This window comes from Lactuca virosa, chromosome 3, assembly GCF_052849685.1.
Source record: "Lactuca virosa cultivar CGN04683 chromosome 3, Lactuca_virosa_CGN04683_v6, whole genome shotgun sequence".
NCBI lineage: Eukaryota > Viridiplantae > Streptophyta > Magnoliopsida > Asterales > Asteraceae > Lactuca > Lactuca virosa.
Genome location: NC_136428.1, coordinates 192,238,069 through 192,254,756, shown reverse-complemented (window position 1 = coordinate 192,254,756; position 16,688 = coordinate 192,238,069). Strand labels below are relative to the sequence as shown.

General features: G+C 34.3%; 1 long non-coding RNA gene across 1 annotated transcript; it reads left to right on the top strand.

The window, feature by feature from the left end:
• The first annotated feature begins 905 nt into the window (after positions 1–905).
• Positions 906–3,781, top strand: LOC145162789 (uncharacterized). The gene is made up of 2 exons (XR_013739335.1): positions 906–1,058; positions 2,725–3,781. It is a non-coding gene; the product is annotated as an uncharacterized LOC145162789 (long non-coding RNA).
• Positions 3,782–16,688: the final 12,907 nt, after the last annotated feature.

Genomic DNA, 16,688 nt, shown 5'->3' with positions numbered 1-16,688 from the left:
GTTCAAGAATTCTCTTCTTTAGGATATGGTTTCTTTGAGACATTAGATCGAACACCTTATGAGCATCATTATATAAAGCTTCACTTTGATGCTTTTCCCTAAATTCTTCATCCATAAATATTTCTAAAACTCAGAAACTTAAAAGAATTGTTGTCAGTATTCAATATCATATACAATGAAGCTTAAATCGACAAGAATATGAAAATTAGGGTTTCAAAAATCACAAATTGTAACTATATTTAAGGATTATCATATCAAATTACATATCATTAGATATTACATTCATTATCACCGGTAAACTTATCTACCAACAACAAATTAAAGAAAAATCAAACAACAAACATCAAAAACAACTCAGGTCGAGCAAAAAATGAAACTAAAAACACTAGAAATTAAAAACGAAAGTTTACTTTCTTTCATAACTTGAAATTGAACCAAAACGGGCCTTAAGCACAAATCAATATGAAATGTGAATAACATGGTTATTTTTAATTTTCCATAAATCAATATGAAAGTTAAGTAGATTAGTATAACTGTATAATATCAAGTCTCGAAATTATGATATAAAACTATTATTTATTTATTATACTAATTAAATTTTAAATAATAGTAATAAAATTGAAAAGTACATCAACCAAATATATACAGAATGAGACTACACTACCCACAATTGTCGTGTAACTTTTTTTCTTTTTGATAAAAAGAAAAGACAATTTAAAATTGATATTTCATAGAAAAGGATAAAAGTCATAAAACTAAGACATAGGAGAGGTGAGGTGATAAATAGACTCCGCCATTTCTATTTATTGTTTGATTATTTTGACTTTTTGACCATTATTTTGAATTTTTGACCTTGACCGGTTTGGACCTAGCTCACTTACTACCTAGACCACTCCATTTTGCCTGATTTGACCGATTTCGCAACTTCATAAACAAGGAATATCAACTTCATTACTTGGAAGAAGAAGAAGAAGAAGGAAAGAAGTAAAGCGCAACGAGGCGGAGCCGTCGCCGTCGCCGTCGAACGGAGAATTCTGCCATTAGCAACGCTTTCGCAGGTAAAAATATATCATTATCTTCTTTTTTGTTTAGGATTCACTCAAAAATTGGCCTAAAATTTTGAAAATTTGTGAAATATGTATGCTTTGTAGTTACCTTTTTAGGTATTTGTTGAGACTTACTTTGCTTCCGTTAATTATCACATCTGGTAACTTTTTGTGATTAATTGGATAGTGCATGATGTCTGAAACTACAATTTTCTGATCGGATTTGGTGTCACCGATGATTGTAGATAATGTCTTTGTAACTAATCGTATAGTGAGTGCTTAGTTATGAAGGGCACATTATATTTGTAGATGTTAAATCATGGTGTTTATGCCCTAATTAGAAGTAGGATCATGCACAATTTACAAACAGGTTTTATACAAATTGCAACTTCTTCATGAAAAATTAAAGTCATTGTTTCTTTCCATCATCTCTCTTTCATTCCTTTTTGTTATCTCTGTTTCATAAACAGAGGTATGGTTATTCCTTTTTGTCAATAAATACTGCTTAATGATCAATTTTGGTGATAAATACTTAGTTGGTTTTTAATGGTAATGTATGTTGATATTGAAATGTAAAAACAGTAGGATCACATGGATTTGCACATCCAACACACTTCAATCTTACATTGATATAGAAATTGTTATGGTTTCATACAGAGTTCATAAGGTACTTAATTGATTATCATGTAACTGATTCTTGAAGCCACACCACTTTAAGTATAGTTATCTCAGCTCATTTTTTTCATTTATACTTATAGTGGTATCTAAAAATTTTAATAACAAAAATCAGTAAGGAGAATTTACGGTTATACCCTTGAGTCATTTTATCCGAATAGTACCTGTAGCATTAGCTTAAAAACCTAACCATATGTTTTTAATAGGAAAAACCATAAATTAAAAAGTTGAAATCGTTTGATAAATTTCATCAAAAAAACTAATAAAGGAACAACAAGATAAACTATTCAATGAACTGGTGAAAAACCAATGCATTAACAAGATGAAAGTTGGGGATCAATAAAGAAATTTTTGGGAAAGTACAATGTCTTATTAGGATTTTTTTTTATAAAAATGTGAATTTTAACTTCAGTTGAAACCATAATTGTCCTAATTGAAGCTTCAATCATGTAATCTGTTGATCTATTCTATCAACTATTTTATCTTGTGCTCAAAATAATTTCTCCAAGTAACTTCCAGGTTTCTTATGCTTGTTTGTATTGGTCTATAAATGTTTCCCAAGTTCTTGTATCATTCAGGAATCATGTAAATGATGGATCTAGGAATGCTTCCCAATTTGAGTATCAAGCCAGAGTTTTTGAACTAAGGGTGAATAGCCATCTTTTAGTCTAATATCTTCAGTTTTTAGCTGATTGAGTACTTGGATTTGACATATTAGTTGTGTCATGTGTCAACTTGAGCTCCATTTTGACTTTTCTGCTCAAACTCAAACTAATACTTTTGTTGCTTCCTCAATGATAGTTATGGCTATGGCGTTTGCTATGTTTATCTGTTTTGTGTGTTAATAAAAGTATGTTGCTATTATTTGCATTTAACTTGTTTCGGGTTAAATGCAAGAAATAACATCATACTTCTATTCATTTGTTTGTAATATAGCATGTGTGTTTGTGATGTTTATGATGCACCATTTTTTGCTAACCCCTTTTTCTTCTTTTTTATGCAGCAAAATCATATAATTCATTGCTTGATACCTGATTACCCTCTCTGCTTGTTCTCAAGATGTCCGCAAATGTTATATCTCGGTTCCCGGCGTACGGAAAAAAAGAATGGAAAATCTACAAGGAATCCCAAAAACTCTTCTGGGTGGCCGATCAAATCGACATTGGTGATGTAGCATCGGATTTTACTTCCACGCCAGCTGAACATCAAACTTTTTTAAAGTTTTGCATTGCATCTGCTGCTACGGACAACTTTCTTTTCAGAAGGATTTCTGTTTATTTCCTTGAAAATTTGAATGAATTGGAAGCGGTTTCTATTCTTGGGTACCAGTTGGTTGTTGAACAAAACCACCATGAATTCTATTCCCGTCTGCTGCAGAACTTGGTGCGTAGCGAGACAGAAAAGAGGGAGCTGTATGAGAATGTTGACCGCCTTGTCTCCCGTGCACACAAAACCGAATGGTTGGATGGTATTCATGACCGTTACCATTGGGTTGCTTACGCCTGTATCAAAGGTATTTTCGGGGCGACTATGCGTTTTGCAGCAGCCTGGTACAAGGTTAATCGGATCAATGGACATAAAGGCTTTTCAGTCGTATGTGATTTCATCAGCAGGGATCTGCAGTATCATTTTCAATGTGCTTGTCAAATGTACACTTGCTTGCCGTTCAAACCTCCGAATTTATATGTCAAACGCATTGTTAGAAGAGCTGTTGCAATCGAAAAGGGTTTCTGTCTTGAATCCCATTTCTGTTTAATCTCCTCAATAGCGGTGCCAGATATGATGTCATTCATCGACCATTGTGGTGAATTACTATATACCGCTCTGACCGGCTGTGTTCTAACGCCAAACGCACCTCAAGTTCCACTAGAATTGATGTTTGGTGAACATGTTATGATACCTCCACCCCAATCTTGAAGATGTGCAAGACCTAAAGAAATATGAGATGTTTTTTTTGTCCTTTTGTAACAATTTGTTGATAAAAATTAGTCATTAAGTTTGAACCGTGCTACTTTTAGAACTTTTGGGTGATAAACACGAACATACGACAATTCTATTGATGTCTGGATGGATTGACCATCCCTATGAGATTTACTTTTGTGATCCATATTGAATTGAAGTAGGAGTAGTTTGTTTTAATCTTTTTTTAATACAAGGTATATTTTGTGAATTTAAAATAACTTTATCATTGAATTTAAGAAGTTTTTTAGAATATCTTAAATTTGCCAATATATTTTCGAAAGAATAAAAAACCCATTATTACCATGACACAATAGGAATAAATCAACAGGCTCCACCTAGTAGTCAATCTTTTGACTTTTTGCACATCTTACTCCTACCATTCTTACTGATTTTGATACTCGCAAGGCAGTGCATTCACAAAGATAAAAAATTAACAAAATTCATAACAGTTTACCAACTTAATTCAACTATGTCAACACAGTAATTAAACTAAAATTTAGTAAAATCAAAATATGGAAAAACAAGTTTGTACCTATTGGTATCAACAAGGAGATCACAAGAACTATAAATGAGTTCTCTGAACCTGATTGTATCAGTTCTTCAATTGTTCTCATAAAAAGGTGGACTTTGGATCTTGCTTGGTGTTTAGGATGGAAAACAAATTATTTTATTAAGAAAACAAAAATATTAATGATAATATAACTATTTAGTAAAATGACTTTAATGCATGCTATAAAAAAATTGGGGAAATGGATCAAAATTAATCTATACTTTAAATATAAACTAGGGGTGAGCATCGGGACCTCGTATCCATTTTTGGAACCGAGGTTGGTCTTTTGTTGAACTATTGAATGTATTAAAAAACTAGCTAGATGCTAGCAAAAGAAAATAGTACAGCTTTAGTTCATGAGCGGATTTTACATCAACCCATTCCAGATTTTCCTACTCATAAGATTCCTATTACAAAACCAATTATAATAAAACGAGACAATAGAAATAACATGTCAGTAGAATCAAAAGTAGGAACCGAAATATCAACCCAAGTCGCAAACTTCTGCCACAAAGCTTTAGCAAGAGAGCACTACAAGAAAATGTGATCAACATCTTCCTCAACCTCAACACAACACAACACGGGCATACATAGAAGGAAGGTCAATACCATGCATAACAAGGTTACGTCTGGTCGGCAACCGGTTAAGAATAAGTCTCCAAATAAAAATATTAATTTTTATCGGAATAAACTTATTCCACCTGGTAGCAATACCACCAGAAGGCAATGAAAGAAGATCCAACTGAGATCTAGCTTCCTTCACCGAGAAATGATTCTCCACCCCGAGAATCCACTCCCACGAATCCAAACTGTTCGAAATTTGCATTGTATTCAGCAACCCCAACAAGGTCCGACCGCAACTGAGACTCTAACACTCCACCAAAAATTGGCCTTTTCTACGCAATCTTCGAATTATTCCCATTCAAATAGTACTAACCAAAGCATCATGACTTACACACAAGGCGTATAATCTAGGGAACCGAGCACTTAAAAGCACATCCCCCACCCACACATCCTTCTAGAATCTCTTGTAATTACCATTAACAACTTGTCTTCTAATAGAATAAGAAGGAATTAATCCATTATTATGCAAGTCCCACACCAATTTAACAATTGTTTTGGTAAAAAAAATTAACAAACTAATTTCGTAACCAAATTAGTAAATGTGGTGTGACGTTGAAATTATGATGTTAAGAACCAGAGTGTTAAAGATCTTAAAATATGTTGAAGATCTTGGTAGTGCCTAAGATCCTAGGAAGAAGATAATGATATTTAGAAAACTGTCCAATAGAGTTGATTTATATTAAAGTGTAAACAAGTATATTTGAAGTATTTAGGAAAAAAATAGTATTAAAAGGGTTGAAAAGTGATATTTGCGTAATATATTTGTATAGTGCTAAAAAAGGTATAAGGATACGATAGAATATCTTGATAATTCGATACGTAAACAGATTAACGATCAAACAGGTGTGTAAAAAGTGTTGTAATCGATCAAATAATCACAAGTAAAATCAAAGCGAGAACACAATAATGTACGAGGAAAACCCTTAATCCTTTTGGATCCCCAACATAAAAACTCAGGAGGTGATAAACTCACCTGCCATAGAGCTTATATTAAATTGTAAGTAAAAGTTACAAGTGCTAGCTGTTCTTAGAAAGAGTGTGTTCGTGCTCAAGTGTCGAGAGAATCAGAGAAGAAGAAGAAGTGAACATGTCTGTGTGCATATAACCAACCAATCTTTTATACATAACGATAATAACTAAAACTCTGAGAATCTTGTGATTCTCCTTGGTATTCGCTTAACCTGGCTTTCTCGAAGGTCTTTAACGTTCTTTAAATATTGACCACGTGTTATTGACTTGGTCTAAGTCTTTTCCGTTAAGCCTTGAATCCCTACATAAGATTTCACAAGAAAATTGATGGTATATGGGCTTGCTCGGATAGTCGGGACGTCTGTTTCATTTCCTAGGACATTCAAATTTCAATTAGTCCGCCAATTCCAGGGTTATAAATTCCCGATTTCCCAATCAATATTGCTTCAATAGATCAAATGTATAGGTAAGCTCCTTGCATTTTTATTTTCCTTGTATCATGGATAAAGCACTTATTCTCTCAAGTCATAAGAATAAAGGTTTCATCCTTGAAGATTTTACTGATCAGTGTGTCCTACCTCAGACTAGAAATGAAGTCAATACTTTTTCTATTTCTAAGATTAAACTCCTTTATTTGGAGGGAAAATTTCCCCGCAAATAGTTTTCAAACCATAAGATTCCAGGTTGAGGCCTGACTTTGTGTCCCCTACATGGGTTTGCTTCAATCATCTTCCTTTTTTGCATCGGTTTGTGTTTTCCCTTTCTTGATTTGGTTTATGAGTTTTTTTAAGATGACGGAATTCCTATATTCCCAAATCATGTCCATGGTTTGGCGTGTATTATGTTGGATTGATTATCTTAACAAAACTGAAAATCTCAATATCGGTCTTTCCGAAGCCGCGAGTGTGTATGATCATCAGACTTTTTGTTCCTCCTGAGTGATTTTTAAAATAAAACATGGAAAAACGCATATGGTTCTCAACACTTCTTTCCATAGTGTTGGGTGGCAAGTAAAATACTTCTTTGTTGATAGACACTTCCTTATTGATGGGAGATCTTTACCTTTAAACTGGGTTATTAAGGATAGGATTCCTAATTGTTTTAAAGCTTTGTTTCCTCTCACGAATGTTATCTAATTTTCTTTTGGTTTCTTGTAGTTATGAAGTTTGAAGATTTGTTTCTGTCTAGTGGGGATACCGTGGAGAAAGTTCAAAAATTTCTAAGGTAGTGTTTGTTTTTTTTCTGCAGATCTGCGTGGCCTCTTCTGTCTGCGCCGCGCTGACCACGCGCAAACATTAGCCTTCGCAGACTGTTTGTTTTTTTGAAGACTGCAGACCTAAAAATGTATGTGCGCCCTCTTCTTGGCGCAGATGTGGACCAGAGTCTTCTAACATCTTCAGACATCTTCTAGCCTAAAAAAACATATATATCTTTATTTTTTTAAATTATATTTTTTTCCAACTTTATTAATGATAAATAATTTGAAAAAAAAAATTACAAAACTTAAAAAAAAACGTTCGACGATACAGACATGATATTTTTAACAAATTTATAAATAAAGATTTATTACAATAATAGTCGTTGAAGTTGTTTATATAAATATGAAAAAAAATCATAATATATTATTATATTTTTTTGCCAAATTTTGTAAAACATTATTGAATACAATATCGTCAATTTCTCGAGAAAAAATATTTATGGTACGTTTTTAATGGATTTAATTGAAAAAATCGAAGTTTATTTCCATCTATTTATGTATCAAATTCTTTGATCACTAATTATAATGTTTAGTTATAACTTTGTAACCAAAGTTGTTGGTTTTTATCAAATATATACGTTAATTCATACCATTTTTATTTTTATTTTTTATACAATAATACATAAAAGTTGATCTAGATTCGTTAATTATTTATAACAAAGTCATAAAAATATTAAAAAATCACTTTGAAGTTTAAAAAAATCAGTTTATTTAGATTTCAATTTATTTTAGTAGCCCGCAGATGTTAAAAAAACAAACAGTCTTCTTTTTTCAGACTGCAGACGTTTGGTCCACCTCTTCTACTGCAGAGGTCTACAGATGTGGTCCGCAGACTGCAGACATTTTGCCTCAGAAAAAACAAACATCACCTAAGTGTAATGTCCCAAAAATTTTAAACCAAAAATTTCGTTTTCATAATAATAAAACCATCAAACCAACATGTTCATAACACCATAAAGGAAAATCAGAGTATGTCAATCAATCATCCTAATTCATCCAAAATCAAATAAGGCTAAACTCATGGTGTGTGCTATGCGATCACCTCGAGCTCTTCCCCTTTGAACCGAAAGTACCTGAAACACAAACTGAAAACCGTAAGCATGAAGCTTAGTGAGTTCCCCAAAATACCTCATACCATACATATGAAACATACAATGGACCATGCCCAACCACCAACGGGCCCCGCCCGACATCGAGCCCCGCTCGGAACAAATCTGTGTGTATCATGTGATGGGCCCCACCCAACTCACTCATCAGGACCCGCCTAGCGTTGGGCCTCGCCCGACATATATACAATATATGCACAGATGTAAGGTCACACAGAAAACTCGCATACAGATAACCATAATCCATGGGTCGGCATAGGTGCCTTTGACTCGCTAAGCACTGGGAGGAAACTCACCTCAAACTGCTGAAAAATCAAGTAAATGCTCGGACTGCTGATCCGGGAAATCTCCGCACTAAATATCATCAAACAATACCCTTGATGAGAATGAATCTCTTTAAGATCGATAAGATTCTTAACAAGCAACACAAGAACACAAAGAAAATAAGAACACAATATAAATCAAACTGATGTCGAATGATTAATAAGCCACAACCTCAAAAGAACTCTATTAAGAATTGATACTGTAGAGGTGTGGTAGGGTTACAATCAAATTCAACGACTAACCCATACACGGTGCATGCATGCACTATATATAGATATTATTGTTGGATTAATGTCTAAGTCCATAACTATAATTGGTAAGACTTGACCCGACCCGACATGGTCCATTTGGGTTGCATGGCATCATGCATTTGGATAGACTATAATGAGAGAAATAACACTTAAGGTTGGTTAATATATTATAAGTTCTAATATATTAATAAGGTTATTTAATTAGTATTGATCAAGAATTAATTTGGAATTAATTAAGTGATCAAAAGGAGACTAATTAAATATATGGGTTGATTGTGTAAATCATTCATTCTTATATATGTGGGCTTGTGATCCAAGATTTCTTATGTTGGACTAAGTCCATGGGGTGACCCATGGATACTCCATGGAGGTTAAAATCCATGGAGCATAAGGAATGGGTAAAGTTATGAGTTACATGGTGTAACCCTAATAGCCACCATATAAAAGAATCCCATGGCTCAAGAAATCGTGCACTAATGTGTGAGTGTGAGGGCTAGACGATTTCAAGGAGTGTTCAAGTTTCTCTCAAGTTATTCCAAGTGTATTTGGTGTTGTGTGAACCATTTGAGGTGTCACACTTGGGGCACTAGGCATTCAAGCTTCATGAAGACATTCTACATCAAAGAGGTATGTATTCTATCTTGTTATATTTATTATTTTGTATGCTAGATTAGGATAATACCTTGGATGTTCATAATTGTATGTATAATAGAGAAAACATAGATCCAAGGTATTTAGGGTTGCATGTACACTTAGGAGTGTTAGAATGCTCATAACCCAACAGTGGTATCAGAGCCTAGGCTTGTTTTCTTGTTATACTTGCAAAAGTAGCTGAAAAATCGAGTTGGATGCATATATTCGATTGTTTTGGCTGGAATTGGACTAGGAACATTACCCTAAGATGTTTTTGGACTTATAAACTTGTTTTTGATGTGGTAATGTTCATGCTAATCCAATTTCTAATATAATTGTCATAATTTCAAGATTTGTATTAGTTTGTATGTTCATGCTAATTTCTTGAAGATTGATGATTTGAATTATCTTGTTCTTATGAGGTTCTTAGATTAATAGAAAAGTTGTGTGAAATAGTTGTTTTCAATCCATTTTAGTCTAAGAGTTGATTCTAAAGTGTGTTTTTGTAACTTGTCCTCAAGTTATATGAAAAGTCACATTTAAGAATCATAAAACTCATAAAAGTTGGCAAAGGTTACAAAATGAAGAGTCTAGTTCTAATTAAATGGTTTTATGACTCCATAACTTGTCCTCAAGTTATGGAGGTTCAAGAGTCTCTTCATTAAATTAAAAAAAAAGTGTAACCTTAATTAGTTCGATAAGTTACAATAAAAAAAAAGTTATTTTTTTTATTAATTAGTTTAAAGTCTTCCATAACTTGTCCTCAAGTTATGGAACTTGAAGAGTTTTTTTTTAATTAAAACTACTTTAAACTCATAAGTTATGGAATTAATTAGTTTCGAATTGTTTCAAAACTTGCCCTCAAGTTTTGGAATTTGAAAAAGTTTTCACTTATGAATACTTTAATTCCAAGTTAGCCCTTAGAATTTTAAAAGTTAAAATTCAACCCTTATACTTTATAATATTATAAGTTAATAATATTTATATATATGTATAAGAGTAAAGTCAGTCTTACCGTTAGTAGGCCTCATTCACGAAGCCGGTCTATAAGGGGGGTATAAGGTTACTGCCTATAAAATGGCAGTTTAATGGGTGTCCACTCTCACCCACCGCTTCCTTGACTGGTGGAGGGTCGTTAGCCGAACGGGTAGGACAAGGACTATAATTCTCCTTTCATTAAAAGTATTAATGATAAATACTAAGTAACTAAACTCTTATTAATACCCAATCTTAGTTACTTAGGAAAATGTGAATTTGGTGCTAACCCATGAAATTACACTTTGCACTTTGCTTAAGTCGTTAGTGGAGCGTGTATGGTTAACCGGCACACTAACCTGGACTTAACAAGGTAGGCAAAGGGTAACTTAATATTTATCATAGTATCGGTGGAGCGTGTGTGGTTAACCGGCACACTGACTAAGGGGTAAATATTAAGGGTACCAAGTATATTTGCATGGTTATTCACACCTTGTTTTGTGATCCTCGGCATCCCAGTCACAAAACCTGAAGGGCACACTCGAGATTGAAACATGCCTTTGAACAGTTCAATGAATCTCAAAGATCTAGGACTTTCAAATCCAATTAAAACCTAATAAATTATTTCGTTTTTCATGGTGGAAATTGGTGAATCGTCATTCACCTACCTTCAAATATTTTATAGCTTGGATTACGGCATCCCTCTTCTAAGTTATAAAATAGTTTGTTGGGTCCTAGCCTTAATATTTCATATTGGGTGTCATATTAAGGACTTTAAATCAACTATCTTGAATATCTCCCAAAAAGATGTCTGGTCTAGACATTTATGATCTTCCCAAATCTCTTGAAAAAAGCTTTCCTAAATGAAGATGATGTCCCATGGATATCATACTTCTTTCACCTCCTCCAATTATTCTCCCTAACCCACAAGTTCCTAAAAAGTTTAAGATCACTCAAGCCCTATTGGCAAGGCAAGGTCTAGGTGTGATCACATCTTGGAGATGTAGTCACATATTGACAAGCCGGGAGAGTTGGGTGTCAAAGTCTTGAGAAAGTTGGTGGCTCAACTACTTTCTAAGTCACATAGTGAGTTCTTTTGGGAATCCTATGAAACAGACTAAGACAAGACCCTTAATGATCTTATCTATTTGCTAAGATCAACTTCCTAAAACGCTATGGACATTGACAATGATGAAATTGGATATCCAGTAAAGCTCTCTCTTCCCAATAGAAAGGGATCGGCCATAGTCAACTCGGTTGACCCAATGGTAAAGAGAGAGGCGAAGTCTGAGATAGTCCCATTACCAAAGGGTCCATATGTTTATTTTGCCAAAGGAAGGGGAGTTGGTTACGAAGCTGCCAAATTTACCTAAGGATGTTAAAGTCAATAAGTTTGGCTCTACTTCAGGTAAAGTCCATTGTCTAACTCTATTAAGTACATGCTGATTCTGATCGCGAAGATGGATTTCAATCGCATGGTTCGGTGATCAGATTTTTGGGCTATTACTTAAGAGTTATGATATTTATATTGCTTAGGAATAGATAACAACAAGGTTTTCATATGGATTGTAAGGATAAGTTTTTCCGCAAAGTTTTAAAATAAAAGAAAAAGGTTTTGATTTTATTTATTTTAAGTATCCTTACAATGGCATTTGTGAAAAGTTGTTGCTTATAAGATTCCATTGATAGCAATATTGGAAAAATGGATTTGATTCTTTCGGTTGTGGTAGTGTCTAATATTACCAAATAAGGAAAGATTCTCATCACCCAAGGTTCAATTGGACCGAAACTTGGAATCATGCAAGTTGTATAGTATGATGAATGAGAACTTTCAGCTTGGAAAATTAAGACTAATTCCTTATGTGAATAAGGAAAAGACTAAGGGATCGAGTACACATTCTTGTGCACTGGTCAAGTCCACCACAAAAGATCAAGAAGACTATTCGTCATGATTTACTTAAGTTCAGTAAATATGGTTATACTTATAAGTTTAAGTATAAGTCTGTAGCATTGGAGAAGTTTCAATGTGAGACAGAACGAATAAGAAGAATCAAAGTATGGCAGAAAGATAAAAGTTTCTCAAATCTGAAAAGATGGGAGAGTACTTTAGTATCATGTTTATGATCATCTTAATGATTAAGATACCATATCACAATTGGTCCTCTAAAGTCATCTTAGTGCATTCTTATGACTAAGAAGAGGAGTCATGAATTGTTGAAATGGTTAACTCAAAAAGATGAGTCATACTTCGTTCCAAAACAATTCTTAGAGTCATACTCCAAGATTGTAACTTGAGTGACATATCTTAAAGAGGGTTTGTTAACACTAGTCAAATGTAAGAGTAAAAGGTTATCTGCTCTTGTACATTTGAAATTGGTAAGTTGTGATGTTTTGGATAAAACAGAGACCAACTTAGGCCAATTGTGTAAAGTGTTAGTCTTGATAAAGAATCCGCACTATCTCTTGAATATTTGACAAGGGAGTCTTATATGTCAAGAGGACAGTGGGAGTCTTAAAGCTCTTGAAAGTTTCAAGACTTAATCAAGAATAAAACCTAAAGTCCTTCACTAGCACACGACTTGAGGTTTATAACCTATCGTGTTGAAATTTTTGTGCCTATTCAAGTTGGCTTTGCATAGGAGTTCTGAGAGTTCTCAATTGGTTGCACAACTACTTGGAAGCAATGGCAGGCACCTGAGCTGCCAAATGGCAAGAATTAAAGATTGCACAAGTTTAATCAATATGAGTTTGGATTTGTCACTAACCTTGTCTTGTGATTATGGTTTTGACAAATTCACATGGATAAGAACACATACACTATTAAATCTAAGTGTCATAAGGTTTCTCTCCGATTCATGAAAATGATGGTGAGGAAACACTTTCACTAAGTAGATTTTAGCTAGATAGCAATTGTGATATTTGCATTCTCAAAGTCGTTAGTGGAGCGTGTGTGGTTTACCGGCACACTAACATGGACTTGTGAGAAGTGGCAAAGGTCTAAACAATTGAGACTATGATTACGACATCCCTTTTCATAGTTCTAAAATTGTTTAGACACACATGTGAGCTATCTAAGAGAGGTGTATGATTTTGATAAAGTTTTATCAAAACAATCTAGTATCAGATTTCTGAACTTTGGTAAGAAAGTCAGCTGATTTCTGAGTACATGTCAAAGCTAGTGGGAGCATAAGTGTTATGCTAATAATCATCATGTTAGTGGGAGCTTGATAATTATGACAAAGGTTGCAAGTTAGCAATGTTAATTATAGAAAACAAAAGTTTCAATTTGTGAGGTTGCAGGGGTTGAAAAAGTTGTTTTGCTATAATTAAGGGAGAGAAAATTATACTTCATTTCAATTCTAAAAGCTTAGATTGAGATTTTAATCGTATTTAATCAAGGAGCTGATCTCCTTTGGAATGCTCTGTAATGATTGTTGTCAAGTCTTTCTGACTTTGTGCATAATCATTAAGAGGATCAATTGATATAAGTTTAGAATCTAACAGATTTCAGTAAATGGCATGAATTTGGAATTCTTGCATTTGCAGTAAGGATTTGGGACTGTGAAAAGAGGATCATTGGAGTGATGTTCAATTGATCTATTTTACAAAGTAAACATCATAGAAAAACATAGTATGCATACTTGGTGTATGGCATGACTAGTGTTTAGAAAACATAGTGTACATGCTTGGAGCATGGGACAACTATTGTTTTAAATTCAAGTATAAAGTTGATAAAACCGAAACAATGAATAATGAGTAATCAGTATGGTGATAAATAAAAGTGTTTATTTATATTCATAGGGTTTGATACCATATTTGATTCATTTATTCTTGTGTTTCACTTTGCATGTTTTGACTTCCAGAATAACTAAGTCGCTCTTCCTGAATGATTAAGTTATTCAAACCATCCACATTCGGTCATATGTTGGAAGTAGATATGAATCAAGACCGTCATGGGTTGGTTTGTAGAGGTCCAAGTTGGTGGACAAAGTGGTGCTACAACACTCATGAGTGCTCATAAGTTCTGAGTATTGGATTCAATCCGCGCTCATTTGAATCACTTCATGGATTTTATCACGAGTGATCATGAGACGATAATATCTTATATTCTTCAAACCTAGAGATATGAGTTGTTACTATGAGTTGGTTATACATTGATTGCACGAAAACGCATTGGTAACTCGATGTTATAAAACGTGCCTTTGTGTATGATTCAACAAGTAGTAGAACAAGCCATATGAGTCGAAGTTTATCCTTTCCTTTTACCTTCGGGATAAAAGCGATATCTGTGGGCCCCTCGATGATTTAAAGATGATACATGTGAGTGCTTGGCCAAGCCAGGACTGATTTGATTTGTTCAATCAGTCAGTCATCATGAATCGGAAATCAGGAAACAACAAATGGACAGAGAGAATGATTGATAATCCATGTCTCAGTCCATATGATATCTAGAATGGAGGAATATATGATCCCTTATCTAATGGACAAGTCATTGACAAAGGTCAGAGTTCATCGACAAGGTCAGAATTCGACAGAAGCTTTTGAGAGCAACGATTGCCGATCGGTTTCTGAAGTCATACGCAATAATAGTTTTAGACTTATCCAAGTGGGAGACTGTTGGATTAATGTCTAAGTCCATAACTATAATTGGTAAGACTTGACCCGACCCGGCATGGTCCATTTGGGTTGCATGACATCATGCATTTGGATAGACTATAATGAGAGAAATAACACTTAAGGTTGGTTAATATATTATAAGTTCTAATATATTAATAAGGTTATTTAATTAGTATTGATCAAGAATTAATTTGGAATTAATTAAGTGATCAAAAGGAGACTAATTAAATATATGGGTTGATTGTGTAAATCATTCATTCTTATATATGTGGGCTTGTGATCCAAGATTCCTTATGTTGGACTAAGTCCATGGGGTGACCCATGGAGGTTAAAATCCATGGAGCATAAGGAATGGGTAAAGTTATGAGTTACATGGTGTAACCCTAATAGCCACCATATAAAAGAATCCCATGGCTCAAGAAATCGTGCACTAATGTGTGAGTGTGAGGGCTAGACGATTTCAAGGAGTGTTCAAGTTTCTCTCAAGTTATTCCAAGTGTATTTGGTGTTGTGTGAACCATTTGAGGTGTCACACTTGGGGCACTAGGCACTCAAGCTTCATGAAGACATTCTACATCAAAGAGGTATGTATTCTATCTTGTTATATTTATTATTTTGTATGCTAGATTAGGATAATACCTTGGATGTTCATAATTGTATGTATAATAGAGAAAACATAGATCCAAGGTATTTAGGGTTGCATGTACACTTAGGAGTGTTAGAATGCTCATAACCCAACAATTATAACCCTAATAAATGACGGCTGGACAGGACCAAACCATATACAAAATGGACTAAAGTAAAAAGCTCAATGACACAGTCTTCTATACCCAACAATCTCCCCCTTTGCGTCAATTGAGGCGAGAGAAATCTACTGCTATGCTTGTTTTGTCTTCTTCACTGTCTTGAACAGCTTCGGTATGATAGCCAGTAGAGTATGAAAAAAAAGAATATACCAGCGAAGCATGTCATTAAAATTCTTTTTAGCAGCATCGTCATTTTCTTTGCACCTCTTTATAATATTCAAGATGTGCTCCAAACAAACAGTGGAGAACAGGTGTTTTTCGGTTAAGGCGAACAGGCACTTTTGATTTTCTCCACGAGTGAACATTACCATGAGATATTTCGTGTCTATTTTGCCCAATTGCATCTTGTTCACGTCACTTGCTTTACCAATAGGTTTGACAGTTGGCTTCTTTCTCAAAGCAGAGGCTATCTCCTGATCCAGCTTCGCTACTTCATGTATGTATGAGACCAGCATTCGCTTTATGTGAGAAAGAATGGGGTCATACTTCTGTTCTTCGTTTAACAAAAAATTTGTGAGCAGGATCCAATCGTGGGGATTAAGGTTCAGTAGATCAACAAGAGAGATCTCATGAACCGAGTTTTCAGAACATCGAGTCACCCGAAACCTCACATTGATAAAGCTTCCTGCAACAACTGGCTTTAGAACTTTGACCGATGTAATCTTCTATGTACTCCATTTGAGAAAAAGCAAGATAGTACTCAATTAAAGATCGATCAGTTTTCACGTAAGGAGAGGGGATTGATGCTGTCGGCTCGAAGCTGTGAAAAATAAATGCCCTTTGGGTGATTGGCATATCAAACTGCGAGTCTTTAGAATTCTCCAAGTCAAAAGAGATGACCGGTTCAAGCCAATGAGTGCTTGGAGACTCAATTGCTTCTTTTAACAACTTT